Source organism: Protopterus annectens, chromosome 4.part0, assembly GCF_019279795.1.
Source record: "Protopterus annectens isolate FY-2018-M chromosome 4.part0, PAN1.0, whole genome shotgun sequence".
Taxonomy (NCBI): domain Eukaryota; kingdom Metazoa; phylum Chordata; order Ceratodontiformes; family Protopteridae; genus Protopterus; species Protopterus annectens.
The window spans coordinates 1,162,225,630-1,162,242,312 of record NC_056733.1 but is presented as its reverse complement, the minus strand read 5'-3'; positions in this window follow the sequence as shown (position 1 = coordinate 1,162,242,312).

The following is a 16,683-nucleotide window of genomic DNA, read 5'->3' as shown; positions in this document are numbered from 1 at the left end:
TTTCTGCACATGTACCCAAACTACCATAATCAATTCTCTTTGATCTTTTCTGCAACTGGAGCTACTTTGGCTTCGCCTCTTATGTTTTATTTCTTCATCTGTCCCACAGTGTACATCCTGCCACCCTTCTCAGGCACTTTATTTCCCACATCTCTAGCTTTCTTATCTGCTCTGCCTTGACTGTCCAGGTTTCAGTACCAGGGTCTATATTATATCAACGAACATTTAGGGTGCCGAACACCTAAACGTTGAAACCTAAATGGTGAAAGCTACAAAGCGCGAAAGGCCAATTACACAAATTTTTTTACAGAGAAAAATTTGCTTGGCTGTCATCGGGAATTTGCCCTTTTCCCCAATGTAGAGTGATCTCGGAAGTTGGCATATTTAGTTAGGGGTTGTGTGGGGGGCAAAGCCTTGAAGGGCTTGAAAGTATGTTTTGTTTTCCACAGGCCAAGAGAATTTTTACCCTGTAAAACAATTCATGTATTTGGCTGTTCGCAGTTTGTAGCTTTTGATGTTTACAGGTCGATGTTTAGGTGTTCGACAACCTAAACATTTGTTGATATAATATAGACCCTGAGTACCATACAGTAGCACTGGTCATACCACTGTTTTGTACACCTTACTTTTCAGCTTTTTTGGCATTCGTTTGTCATACACTGCATCTGCTTCTCTATGCCAGTTGGCTGCAGCTCCTCTGATTCTAGCTTTGACATCTTATAGGTTCATAGGCTCATAGGTGTGTACTAGGCTAATGGCCCTGGAGCCTTTACAAGCCTAGCCCATAGAAGTGCCATGGCATCATCCCTCCCAATGTTATTCCCAAAGTAGAGCCACTGGAGTGATCCCCAAGGTGAACTTTCTATTTCCCATCCACTCATCAAGATTTCTCTTGAAAAGGGCCAGTGAGGTGCTCTGCTTGACATGCATGGGAAGCCTATTCCATAGCATGGGCAGTCCCTGTGTTATGAACCTGTCTGTCCAGCATGTTCTGTTGATTGTGGTAACGAGGTTGAGGTCTCTGGAGCATGTGGTGCAGAGGGATTGGAATTTCTTTAGATGTAGCATTACTAACAGAGCTGGGTCAGACTTGGTTTTGTAAGAAAAGCAGAGATCGCCTCTTAGTAAAAGATATGAGACAGAGAATAGCTGGAGTTTTTTGAGTATGTCCATGTACGACATGTTTAAGGCTTAGGATCCTCTTCGTGAGGTACTTTTGTGGCTTTTCCAGCTGTTGCATATGTCTAGTGAGGTACATGCCAAATGGGGCATTATACTCGATGACTGGCCTAATGAGGGAAGGGTAAAGAGAGATGATGACCTCTTTCTTCTTGGATGCAAAACCCTTGGTAATGAGATGTGCCACATAGAAGGACTTTCTGACCACAGTGGCAATGTGGTGGTCGAAGAAGAGGTTGTTGTCAACCCGTGTCCCCAGATCTCTTATAAAGCCTTCAGTGTTCAGTGGCCTCCCATCAATATGGTAATTAGTGGGAAGTGAGTTTTTCTCAAAGGGGATGATGATGTATTTTTTGGCATTAAGCTTAAGGCCATGGCTTAGACATCAGTCATCAGTCTCACTGAGGCCTTTCTGTAGGATGTCTACATCACTGGCTCGCAGCTTGCAGTCGTCTGCAAACTTGGTCAGCCAGAGTTGTGGTCTCTTTTCAAGTTTTAATATGGAGTTAAAAGCAGAATACAAGTAAAACACAGTGTAAAGAAAACAAATCATGGTACACAAAATAGAAAAAGGCAATAAAGTAATACAACAAATAAAAAGCAAACTGACCTTTCCCTCACAGCATACTGTAGCAGAGTCTGGGTGAGCATTTCCAGTAAAGCACTGAAATGTTTTATTTTACCCCTTAAATAGAAGGTTTAGTTCCTACCTCCACTTCCTCAGTTCACAGATGATTAACCTTAACTGACATTTATTTAGACTTCCTTTCTCCTCAACTACCTTTCTCAGATACTTGAAGCTATTTACCTGTTCCACTATCTTCCCTCCAATCTAATTTCTGAGCTTCTTCTGATTGCTCCAATTTGCTGCCATTACAACTGTCTATTTGTACTCACTTTTGTCCCATGTGCCTTCAGTTTTGCATTCCAGTCGCCTATCCTTTGTTGACATTCTTGCTCAGAGTGTGAGTCTAATGCCACATTGTCTCATACAGCATCTTTGTTGATCTGTCTCCTCCAACATGTTTGCTAATGTAGTCCATCACCAGTTTGAACAACAGTGGGCTCAGAACTGAACTCTGGTGCCCAGCCACTCCCACTGGAAACCCCTCTGTAAGACCGAACACTGTTCATACTTGAGTCATAGGGTCCTTGTACATAGACTGCACTAATTCTACCAATGTTTCTGGAACTTTGAAACAATGCAGTACTGCTCAAATTGGCTTTCTTGAGACCTTGTCATACGCTGTCTCCAAGTCTATGAATGCCAAGTTGGACTCTTTCTTCATCTTTACCTTCTTCTCAGCTATTGGCCTCACTGCAAACATTAGGTCTGTTGTGCTGCATCCTGATCTGAATCCGAACTGCTTATCTCCCATCTTACTTTCTACTACTCTGTGTATCCATTTATCAATCACTCTATCCAGAACTTTCATACAATGTAACAGGAGTTTGATACCTCTGTACTGTCTGTACTGCCCACAGATGTGGATGTCCCCTTTGTTCTTGTACACTGGCATGAGCATGCTTATTCTCCAGTCATCTGGGGTACACCCTTCTCTCCACACTGCTATGAGTATCCTCAGGAACCATTTCTCTCCATCTCACCTAGCACCTTTATCATATCTGCTTTGACCTCATCTGAGCCTACGGTTTTCCCTAACTTCATTTTCCTTAGTGCTATTCTTACTTCTTCTAGGGTGGGCTCCACTTCTTCTCTCATTGTAGGCCATGTCTGGGATAGTACAGCTTCTGTGGGGTTTTCTTCATTCAGAAGCTGCTGGAAGTATTCTTTCCGTCTGCCTTTGATGATCTGTGGACTGGTAAGCATATTGTTGCTGGCATCCATTATGAAGGGTGTATAACTATATTCTTTATCTTTTGGTCTTTACCTTGCAACCTGATATAGTTTCTTTGTGCTACCTACTGAGTCACTTTCTCGAAGCTGGAAGAGCGCCTCCAATGCCCTGTTCTGTGCTATTACAATTCCTTTCTTAGCTTCTTTGTTATCCAACCTGTATTCCTTCTTAGCGTCTAACTTTTCTATCTCTTACTTTTTCCTGCACTGCTTCTTTCTTTTGATTACTTCCTGGAGTTCTGCATTCCACCACCAGCTTTCCTTATGTACCTTATTTCCATACCTGGCGCAACCGCATATCTGTTCTGTAGTCGTCACACATGCTGTTTTAAGACGCTGCCACTCTTCTTCAACGCCACCTGTTTCCTCCTCTTCTTGGGGGTGTTAGTGCCCTGAGTAATTCCTTGAACGGTTGTACATTTTCTCCAGTCATTTCCAGCTTTCTGTCATGTGGAATATGGTGAGAGATAACAGGGTGACAAATAAGTGAAGAGACTCCTACCACAGTTTTCGGTAGTTGTGAAGATATGACAGGTACCTGGAATACAGAACATACTAACATTTATCTGGAACCATGTTTCTATAATTATTCAAATGTTAATGCCTTTGAGGATAAATAAGGCATCAAATCCACAGATCTTGTTGTCTAGGCTCCTAGTATTAAGCAGTGGTGCCTTGGTAATATGTGGAATGGAATTTCCCATGTTGGTATGTCCATCAGATGAACTCTGTTTAAAAAGACACTATGGGGCAACTTTTAGGTTTTGTAGGGAAAAAAAAATGCGGTTAAAGTTGCAAACCATCCCTGGCAAAGCAGGAGGACCCGCTGACCTTTTTATTCCATGCAACACACACATTGGTCCCCCCAAGAGTTGCATTAAGTTTGTTAGCTGAATATTCCTTGGTATTATTTTAAATATGCATGTGTTAACAGAATGGTCTGTTTTTGATCTGCCAATAAAGATGTCGTTTATAAAAAAAGAATTACATTGATTTATTAACCAGTTAGTGAAGCCATTGTACAATTAAAATCTGATCTCTGAATTATCAAACAACCCACCCTCCCACCTCTATATACATATAGCAATGCACCAATTACAAAATGTTGCCAAGTTAAGTGTGTCAGGTCTAGTACAAAGAGAAGCAAATGTCATGTAATGCATATGGAAGGATAATAGATGACAGGATATGAGGCAATATGTGAACAAATGGGACTGGGGGGATGCTCTAGGGGTATGCCTAGATACAGCAAGTAATTGGTTCACCTGGAAGATAAAGGTTCTGAAAGAACTACATGTGCCAAAGAGACCTGCTACTGAAAGTGTGAGACCATGGATAGCATAGAAAATAAAAGAGTCTAATAAAAATAATAAGTGGTACAAGAAGAGGAAGGCCTTAGGAAGTCAAAAAGAAAAGAGAGCAAAAAAAATCTATATATAGATATAGATATAGATTAGATATAGATACAGATATAGAGATATAAATATAAATATAGATTAGATATAGAGATAAATGCAGATATAGAGATAGAGATAGATATAAATATACATATAGATATAGATGGGTTACCTTCAGTTTACCAAATGACTACTTTCCCAACAAGCAGTTTACCGACACTTCAATTCACCGACATCCGGAAAGCCAACGTTTCCCACGTGGTAAGTATACACTTAGCCATACACGGAAGGAACTAACCGAAGAAAACTAAGCCCACTGATGTGGGGGGCTATGCCTCCACACCCCCCATACTAAATATACCAACTCTGAGAACACACTACTGTGGGGGTAAGGGGCAAAGTTCAAGTAGATGGGCAAATGGTTACTTACCGCACGGGAAACGTAGGCTTTCTGGATGTTGGTGAATTGAAGTGTCGGTAAACTGTTTGTCAGGAAAGTGGACATTCAGTAAACTGAAGGTAACCCATATAGATATAGATATAGATATTATGAAATGTTTTAACTAGTAACACTAAGAAATCTCGCACATGGGGACAGGCCTTGGAGTACATGTTTATAGCAAGGATAGATACGCAAAATATGTATGTACAAATAAAGCAAACCATAGTCTTCTTGATAAGTGCCACAGGATCAGTTACATCTACCTGAGCTACCACCAGCTCCAGGAGATGGGGCCTTGGTTTTAGAGAGAAAAGTTTGAGAGTATGGTTTGATATGTGTGTGTGTGTGTGTGTGTGTGTATGTGTGTGTGTGTGTGTGTGTGTATTATGGCTATATTATTTGCTTTAGCATTAGAGTGCCTTATTTCATAAGGATACAGTCAGAAACCTCTGGATATGAGGCTCACATGGAAGGAAAAAATATATGAGCTGAATGGGAGTGGGGAGGTAGGTACAAGGTAATGGCTAGCCAGACTAAATGTTAAAGCTAGGTATTGTCATAAAGGGTAGGTCTAGAGTGACCTACAATGGATGGCCTGCATGAGGATACCTCTGAAAAATGCATTTATCTCTATATCTAATCTATATTTATATTTATATTTATATTTAGTAAGTCAGGTTACCAGCAAGGGATTTAAGATGCTCACACAGAACACTGTTTCTGTTTTTCTCATGTTGGTTTCTGACAGATAAACTTGCATGGATTAGGAGCAGTATCTATTCATAAACTTGAACAAAATCTGGTGCTTATGTATTATTGCAACCAGGAGACAAGTGTTTCATCACAAGTGTTTTATTGTTCACTGTTTCAGGGTTGGTTCCCACATTTCAAAATAATAATAAATTCAGCAAACTTGTGTCGTAATTTTAAATTTTGGAAACATTTGCTGTGGCAAGTGGTATATTAATATGCCCCACCTTGCAACATCACGAATGAACAGATGATTGGAGTGAAAAGACTGTATGGATGAAGTGCGCAGTTTACAACAGACGTACCTACCAATACATGCCATATAGTTAAAGTAGTGTGGATTGGGTACTGCAGAGAGGAAAACTTCAAGTGTCCATCTCTCAAAGCGGCCATTCACACATTAACTAAGCATTTTGTCAAGTCACAGAGAGCACATGTCAATAGTTCTGTGAGGGGCTGGTGAACTCGCTGAGGCATCCCACCAGTGACAACATGAAATGGGCCTTCTGTCAGAGGAACTTGTAAAGAGGGAAGCTTAAGGGGCTTAGCAGAATTTTTGGGTCCACATATAACCGTTAAGGGTGAGTTTAACTGGATGGATGAGATGGAAGCTAGAGTGTCCAAAGCGCAGGACTTTGGCTGCTTTTTGAAGTAAGTCATTTACCATGGAAGCAAGAGTGACAGTTGAAACATTCTCATTGTTGTCTGTGAAAATCATACACCACTGTTTTTACATTGATGTGCTCATCCACCTAATAGTTATCCGAGTATTCACAATTTTCGGTACTTACATATTTGCTGACTTTATGATTATTTTGAAGTGTGGGAACCATCCCTGAAACAGTGAATGATGAAACACTTGTCTACTGGTTGCAATAATACGTAAGGGCCCAAAATTTTAAATGGGGCCTTGTCTAACTTCCATGTATTGGGAGAAATCCTTCTTCTACAAAACAGTAAGAGGTATTTGTTGTGCAGTTTTGGCCATATTTCAAATGCTGATTAATTCTTAACGCAATTTCTAGGCAACCCAGTCTTTCTAGTCAGAATCAGATGTAGGGGTAATCCAAATCACAGACAGATTTTTTTTATTTTAAGCTCACTCTCTTGTAAACCATCTTTTATTCAATTTCCTTGTGAAAATGAATCTCTTCTGTGCATTTTTTTTTCATCTGAATAAAATCTTCAAGAAAGTGTATATTGTTAATCAATGTGCATTACATAACATTAACAAGCTTCTTTCATTTTTTTACTACAAATTCCTTCAATTGGACGTTATTCAAATGGTCAGAAGCATTTATATAAACTGTAGTAAAACATATCAGCACTTATACAGGGTTTCTACAATTAGAAACACTATAATTGACATAATTTGAAAAGATACAATAACCTGAGTGCTTGAGAGATAGTTTTATAATCTGGTGGCAGAAAAGTAGCAGAAATACTTGGGGAAAGTACTGTTAGCTTCTCCTGTTTTTTGCTGTGTGTGTGTGTGTGTGTGTGTGTGTGTGTGTGTGTGTGTGTGTGTGTGTGTGTGTGTGTGTGTGTGTGTGTGTGTGTGTGTGTGTGTGTGTGTGTGTGTGTGTGTGTGTGTGTGTGTGTGTGTCTAGTATAAGTGTGGGCAGGCTAAGATCCCAGTTACTGGTTTGAGTAAGACAAGAGTGGGTATAACTAATTTGAGTATGACAGAGGTTCTTCACAGTTCAAGGCAATGGTGTTCACTGCCTAATTATAAGGCAATTACCTATAACATGTGTTATAAGCTTTTGGTAGGTATGAATTTCCGTGTAGGTAAACCCAAGAACCTTGCAATCTTTAGTGTTGGTTTATTTTAGATTTTTTTTTTTATCTGATGTTGCAGCAAAATTAGCATGTGATGCCAGCATAAGTGAAATTACTCATTTGATGCTAGGTTGTGATTGCCATATTGCCTTTGTATCTCCCTATGACCTTACTAAATTACATGATTTTGACAAACAGATTCAATAAGCAACTTGTTGAGTTGCCAAAGATGCGCGCTCACACTACCACAACCCAGCATTCCTGGAGCATCTTCACTGTATTCCATGTTGATAACCTTCAGCTGAACACCTAGAACCACAGTAGTAGCAGAGTATTTCTGCACTTCTTGGACTAATCATTCCACTGCCTTGTTTTCTCTGTCTTTCATCTTTTCCTATTTATTTCCGGTATCTCCAAGCCTAACCAGTTTGTCTACTCCTTCTAATGGCACCTCTCTCGTCTACTACCATATTCACTCCTAACTGTATTATTCACCATCTATTTTTTTCTCCTGTCTGAACAAGAGAATTCACTCTGAGACTATAATGACAGGGAATGTAATAACGTTCCTTTCATTGGCGTACTTGCCCCTTTCCTGTTCTGCACAATGTGCACTACTCACAAGATTCCATCAGTGTATAATCATGACTTAAGCTGTGCTGTGTTAGCCTCCCATCATCTGTTACTTGGGCAAATGCCTTTTTCTGCACTAATTATAACCTGTTACTGTTATATGTATGAATGCTACCTGTGAATGCTTGTATCTTATCCAAATGAAATTGTTAAAATTGTTGGATAGTGCATATTTCATTCTGTAAATACGGTATATGGATGCATACCTGATCCATTCTGATGGAAGAATATTGCCATTCAACTTCATCTGTAGTTTCCATAACATCATTTTAACAGGAATTGGTAACCTTTTAAACCCATTTAATTCTTTAGGTGGATTCATGGGGGATGCCAACTAACCTTTACAAACAGTATTATGAAAAAATACAACTTACTGAAAGAGTAAATTACTGTTATATTCCAATTAAACAACTACATTTGCTTATAATAAATGCAATTAATTTACTCCAGTAAAAGTATAGCTTAACAGGTGTGCATAATTTCATAATTTTATAAAATATATGCAGCCAATCGGTGAGAAGCACATATGGTACTATCATAAAGGTTATTTGAAGTAGGGTCCTGTTCTTAGCAATCCCTATCTAGTTTATATAACATTTTTAAATCACTGACATTAATATATTTTGACATTTTAATCGTGGTTATATTTGACTATGTGCTATGATTACTCCTATTCAATATTTTACTTAAGTTTTCCTGGTACATAAATTATGTAAAGCAGACTTTGGTCCAAAGAACTTTTGTATATTTTTTGTAACTAATCAAACAAATAAGCAACAAATATATGAAATGAGATGTGACTTTTTATACTCAATAGACCCTGCAAGTAGTAAAAATAGGAACAAAGGCCTTTGAAAAGTAAGAACATCCAGCTAAAAATCTGGACCTCTTATTTGCATAAAATGTGAATACCAAATGCCACATAACTTCACACTTCCCGTAGAAATGTGGGATATTACTCAGAAATGTTTTTAAAACAAGAGAGTGTTAAAAATGATTGAAACATATAAGCACATTATCGAAGAATCATCATAAAATCGGTAGACTTGAATTAACTGTATTGCAAAATTCCACCACACATTGTCCTTTATTTCAAGTAAGAAAAATGGAGCTGTAAGATGAGTCTCATATTTCTTTAAATTATTTTTGTCACTAATATGTTGGTCCTGTAGTGTCATTTTCTGTGTACTATACAGCTTCAGAAAAATCACTCGTGATAAGGGGGATTCAGAAAATTATGTGAAGGTGTAATTGAAGCAAAAATTGGAACATCCGTACAGGGGTAAATGAGGCCTGAAAATAGGAACTTTCCTCCAAACTAGGGACAGCTAAAAGGTTTGAGTTAAAACTAAGTGTGCTTCTTTATCTGAAAGGATGATATAGTTTTCTGTAACATAAATATGTAAGCAGACTGAGTGATAAAAATAGACATTCTGAAAAAAGACACATGAAAGATGTTTTATTCCAACTTTATAAAGATATATTAGGACTTTATAAAACAAAAAATCACTATGAATCCACTCATCTGTTCCTTACTTTTTACCAAAGGAAGTAAAAAAGACACAAAGAAGAGGAAAAAATAAGAATGTGAAATAATTATTCAACATGAAATAAAGAATATTAAAAACTGTGAGTTGCTGTGTTGTTCCTGTTACACTGTGAAGATCTTTTACAGATTTATATTATCCATCTGCTAAGATAAGGATGTGACAATCCTGTTTCTTCTAAGAATAATATTTTTGTTGTTTAAACTAGAAGCTATTTTTTTAGTCTTCTTTGGCTCAAGCAAATGCTGTTTTGTTTCTCTGAATGGTGGTGAACTGGATTATAGCCAGTCTTTCAAGATGGCTTTAGGTTGTCAAGCCAAACAAAATGGTAGTTTATCTGAACTCTGTGGAAATGTCTAGATGCTCAGCAAAGTTGTCAAGAAAACATTTCATTAATTATATTATATTATATTATACTATATTATATTATATTATATTGTCTTTGGTTTACTTTTTTAAGAACTCCATTAATTTGTTCTAATAAAATCCACTTTCTTGGTCATACAAAAATGTAAATAAAATCAGACTGGGCTTCACATACTGGACACTAGTCATTCTGATTACACCCATTTCAATTCAACACACAAAAATCTAAAACAAATGAAATAGATTTTTATTAATAATAACTTTGATTAATGCAGTTGAAGGAAGATAATCCCCCGGATTCATTAAACATCTGTGCAGGACTAAGTCCTGCACGGATGCACCGTTTAGCAGCAGGACAGCAGTGTACCAGACATATTATTGAAGATGTGCTGCCCGACCTCCTAGGCTTACATAGAACATGTACGAGTGCAGGGGGAGCTCTCAGAATAAACATGCCCCTATGAACCTATGAAATGTAGAACAGCAGAAAGTTGAAATAAATTAGCGAGACCGCTCATAGGTGTCTGCATATCGCCACCAACAGTCCCCCATGTGTGCAACAGCAACAGGACATATAAATCAAAAGGAGAAACCCTTTTATTTTTTTTAAAAAATCTGACTACAGCTAACTGTAGTTGCGTGGGTGTGCCCATTGCTTAGCTACGGTTAAAGTAGATTAAAAGGCTGAAGAGGATAACAAGGAAGATATATGCAAATGAAGCAACACAGCAATAATTTAGTGGGCAAAGCATTTGCCTAACGAGCAGGCATTCCCGGTTCGAGTCCCACTGCAGCACAGTCTATTTTACATGGCAAAGCATGGTATAACTAATATTTTTATTGCAAAGCCCACTAAATAACATATATTTATGAACTGGAGTACTGCAGGAAATGCACATGTGAAGAGTCAGTGTCATAATGAATAAGGCAGTAGTAAGCAGGTGTAAGCACAGATAAGCAGTAGTAAGCATAGGTAAGCACTAGTAAGCGTATTTAAGTGCGTTTGCACAGGGGTAAGCATTGCCTACACAAATTAAGCAATGTAGAAGCTAACTGAGTGTAAGAAACTATAACCCGAAATAAGCAGTGCTTAGCTCTGTGCAAACCTGCACAAACCTGCTTACAACTGCTTTAAAGTGCCTTAATCACTCTGTATCCAACGGGCCTTGTTCTGCCCAGCGACAAAATAAAGAGCCATGCAGGTTTCGAACCCAGGACCCTATACACCATAATCCCAGTAGCTATCCACCAAGCCATCACAGAAGTACAGAAGAATGAGGTAGTAGTTAACATGTCCTCACCATAGTATAACCAAACTGAACGTGTGAAAGGCATCAGTATACAGTCGTATGTGCCATAACCGACTACATAACATAAATATGTGAACTGGAGTACAGCGGTAAGCCCAGAAGTGAAGTGTACTTGTAACAGAGTGTTGAAGTCCCCAATAAAACACAAGAACCCCACAGAGTGTACATACACATCAGTCAGGAATACTAGGCAAACGTATAAGGTGTAATGAATAATAACACAATGCCAAAAAGGCATTATAATGAATGTCTACTGTAATCAACACCAAGCATTGCACAGGCCAGCTTAGGAGATGTGAGCAATGTGTACACCAGCTAACTCTTTGTGCCCAGTGGTATACCCCTTTAAACAATGCCATCCTTAGGTAAGCAGGTTTGCCCATATCTTAACCTTTTCAAAGCTGGCCAATCACGGAAAAGTGTGGGAAATCGGCCCTACCTAAACCCAAGAGGTGGGAATACAGCTCATAACTGGTTGTAGCTTCCCCTTACAGGCACTATGGCAGTAAGGGGAGAAGGAGTTCGCTTCCAGGCACAGTGCTGGTGCATCCAGGAGTCCAAGGTCATGGATGGACTCCTAGTTAAAGACCATGCACAGAGACTGCTACAGGGCCAGTACCAGGGCTCCCAATATAAGGTGGAGGCCTGGGACCATCTCGCCCATGACCTAACCAGAGCCACTGGCATACCTCAATCTGGTGGGCAGGTCAGGCACCACTATGCCGACCTGAAGCGGCAGAAGGGGGACCTCTTGGAGGACTGGCTCCAAGAGGCTAGAGCATCAGGGGATGTCCCAGCTGTGTGTAAGTATCACTCCACTACCTGTTTAATAATTGCCAGCTCAGGTATATCATGGAAGGTATGGCTAAATATTCCTCTTATGTCCCCCACAGCTGCAATGGAGCAGGCCGCGAACCAGGAAGCCCGCATCTGTCACCTGACGTGGTTGCGACGTGAGGCAGGTCAGTAATACTCATGCTTTTACTGTCATAGGAAATAAAAATAAAAGTAGTAGCAAAGTAATTGCTAGTATAAAACATGTATTGTTCAAGGCAAGTACTGCATACACTAGAGAATATGGCAGGAAGAGTCTCATATTGTTAGTATGACAATAAAAGTATAATACCCTGACAAAACAGGTCTAACTGCTGGACTGTATGTGTATATTCTGGTATCATATGGTAATGTAGATTTGCAATCATGTAATAGTACTGTAGTATTAAGCACTGTTACCCACACCATGCACCTTAACATGAATGTGTAGGAATGTCTGTATATGACAGGTGCAATTCCCAGAGGCCATTTAGTACAACTGAGAGACACATAGACAGTAAACAGGGGAAATGCAGACAACAAAACCTAAATAGCACATGCAACTGAGATGTGAACTGTTGCTTTATTAGCATACACAGACACGGTTTGAATCCTGCCAGGGTAGTAGTCTGCATACAGAATTATATGCCACAACTGTACAGATATGTCCTGACTGTCTATTAAAATGCCCCATATCTAATGCCTATCAACCTGTCCCCCTGAAAAATCAATGGGATGATCCCAGACGTATAGGCAGTAAACAGGAAATACAACTGATTGACACACATGTACGACAACAAACCTGGCACACTAGCAGCTGCCCAATACCTTATGTGACTAAGAAGCCATGTATGACCCATTTACACCCCAACCTGTTAAGCTATGGTCAGAGTGTGTACAGTAACAGAGTGAGATGTATGTGCATAATACTAATGTGTAATCTGGAACCTTGTGTGGCAACAGTCAGGTGCTAACAAACATTGCTCCCACAGGCACGTTGGATACGAACACTGTGCTGTGAAATACAGACCAATATAACCTATACTGGTACTGTCCACCCTGGTATTGTAGGGGATTGTGAGTGCTGCAGTTTCTCTAAATAATAAAGTATCACGTGTCACTGTCGCCCACACTGTGCTACATGATATAACTGTGTAGGAAAGCATGTATATGTGTGTGTCAGGTCACTAAAGGTGGAAGAGGGCAATATTCTAGATATGTCCAGGCATACCAGCATGTGGTCAACACATGGCCAGAGTCTGTGCAGAAAGAGTTGGATAGCATAGTGCAAAACATCAACCTGGAATCCAGCCGTATGTGTACAAATAGTCAGTGTTAACAAACATTCCCTCCACAGGTATACCAGGTAAGAGGTGTATACTGCAGGTAAAACTGGTTCATGTGTAATAATGTTGACAGTCATATCATTGTCCAATATAGGTCTATAGGGTAGTGTAGTAAGACTTGTAAGGTACAGATAACAGCATTGACTAGGAAAGTAATGTGGAGTGCAGGAATATACTACTTGTTAATTGACATCTTTCTCTCCCCCACCTTATCTCCAACAATAATCGACATACCCACCCCAACTGGTATGTACTGACTCTGATAATGGCCAATCGTTTGATAAATATTCTAATGGTTCCCATGCATATGCCATATTGAATTATTCCAACATTGCTGGCATGGTGCCATCAACGTACCTGCCTGTTGTTCTTATTACCACTGTGGTCCCATATATGCATGTGTTCTGTTTGCTATGCAACTGTTCCGTATCTGGTGTCTGGGTTAATAGGAATATCTATGCATGCTGTTATACCTAACCGTGAAATGAGTTGACTATTACTAACCCAAATATGATGTTAAAATCTAAACACTATAGCACACTTGGGTAGGCCGGTCCCAGCAGACCCACCTCAGCTGGCCGAGGCACCGGGCACCAGTATGTCTGGGGCCCAATCCCGCACCTCCCTGTCCATTGGTCCTGCACCACCTCCAGGTGGAACCACCTCAAGGGATGGGGCTCGCACCCCCTGGAGTGGGCAAGGACAGGCACCTGTCACCCTTCGCCAGGTCGGGGTCGTGGTGCGTAGAGCGATCAATGCCCAGGTCAGTGACCTACGCCAGCTTGAGGGTCATGTGTCATGATTAGAGAGTCAGCCTGGCTCTGCAGCTCATCCCTCAGCACAGCCACCTTCGGGGCTGTGAAGGTGCAGTCATGACTGCCCATGGGTGGGGACCTCGGTCCCACTGTTACCACTAGGGGGCTTGTGGGCTTCCGATATCCCAACACCCCTCCCCATCAAGGAGTTTACCCCCCCACATGTGTCATATACTGCCTCTGTATGCATCTTGTGTGTCTTGTCTGTTAACCTACCTAACCTACCTCTCCAAATATACCTACTACCCCTCCCCAACATCCCAATCCGACCTGAAAAAAAAGGGCAATCTGTTCCCACAAAAAAATCTCGCCCCATACATAGCTGTCCATTTCGCACATGTGCCCAGTGGACACATGTAATCTGGTCTAATTGGCATTCCAATGAATTTTTGTAGTCCTCACCCCTCTCCCAGGTGTTTGAGTGTCCAAATCTACCTCCAAATTCAGTATATATGCACAGCTGTTGCTGTAGAGGAAATGGGCAGGTATGGACCTTCCCTACACCCTTCCTGCACATCCCTAGCTATTTTCCCTACTGTCTTTCCCTTTTTGTGCCCCCTTTTCATCACTTTCCTATTAACCCTTTTTTCTTTTCTTTTAAAGAAATTAGCGCGGGGTAAGCGGGAGTAGGCAGTTTTTAGCAGCAGTAAGTGGGTTTAAGCCTGTTTGCACAGAGGTAAGCACTGCCTACACAGGTTAAGCAATTTAGAAGTTAATTGAGTGTAAGACACTGTAACCGGAAGTTAGCAGTGCTTAGCTCCGTGCAAACCTGCACAAACCCACTTACAACTGCTATAAAGTGCCTTAATGACTCTGTACCCATGTTCTACCCAGCAACAAAATAAGCAACCACTGCAAGGCTCAAACCCAGGACCCTGCACACCATACACAAAGTGATTTACCACTAAGCCATGACAAATATACATAAATCTGATGTTATCACAAACATAACATCCAGCACAATCATTCAACAGTACAGGAAATGTAATATCATACCACACAACCTCTTAATGCAAGAATTCTGGACAAAGTGTGCCAAAATATGGGTACAAATAGGGATATATGTCAAATATTGTTCTCATACACTTAAAACATTGCTAGTTAAACAGCTATAAGTATTAAAATTCATATTTTGAAGGAATTTTGAAGGAGTTGAAGTCTGAAACACAAAGGTGTCATCAGTAGCTACTGACTTCAATCCTGAGATCATCTATGTCAATTGCCAAGAGAATGAGGTACAGGCCAAAATTATGAGCTAAACATGCATGGACATATGGACAAATATATAAATGTAAATGTAGACAGATAGACAGCTATATATATATATATATATATATATATATATATATATATATATATGACTCACAAATAATCAATTGTATATAGATAGATAAATATGTTCATATGTATGTATGTATGTATATATATATATATATATATATATATATATATATATATATACATATGTAGATATACATATATATATATATATATATATATATATATATATATATATATATATATATATAAAAATACAGATAGAAATGTGTACAGCATGTCCACATGGGAACAACACTGAACCACTCACTGAAACATAACACACCATAGACACTGTTAAGGCACAGATGAGGGATACTGGGTAGTTACTGCTATGTTGCCCCCCTCCACAGCCCTAACAGATATGCTGTGCAATCTATTATCCAGTACATGCAGTTCCTAACTCCAGGACCCTCCACAACACATCTACAATGCTTTAACAGTAAGCCAATTCACTTGTAAACTGTCAGGGCAATATCTGTAACATATCAAGAAGAAATGTCATTCTACCGTAGGGAATGTAAAATGTGGAAGGAGTACACATTACAATGGTGCAGATATGCACACACATCTATACAGTGACAAATATATTCAGGTATATACACACACACACACACACACACATATATATATATATATATATATATATATATATATATATATATATATGAGATATATGTAATGAGGGATGAGTACAGTGGGACAATTACCCCCTCTCTTCTGGATGACAAGTGCTCAGTGAAGAGGTGTGCCACATAGCCTGGTATTACAGGTGTGCTCTCTGGAGCGTTGAACCAGGTCCCATTTACTGCACAGATATCAATGTTCCCCATTTGTAGATGTGCCTCAAGAGAGTGCCATTTTAGGTTTAGATGTCTAGCATTGACTAGCCTTACCTTCAGTTTCACATGCTTGTATCTGTTATGGTGGTGGTTTTGTCCTTTGAACCTTGCCTAAATAAGGCATTATAGGGGTGCCAAGAGCTGTAGCTAGTAACCTGAATCCCACGGGCAAAAGGTGCAGACCATCTCTGGCAAAGCATCGTGGTTTGTCAATCATGTTGTCCCAAGCAGACAGATACTGAATTCCCTTTGAATGACATCAGAAGCTTAGCCACTTGTTGGAGTC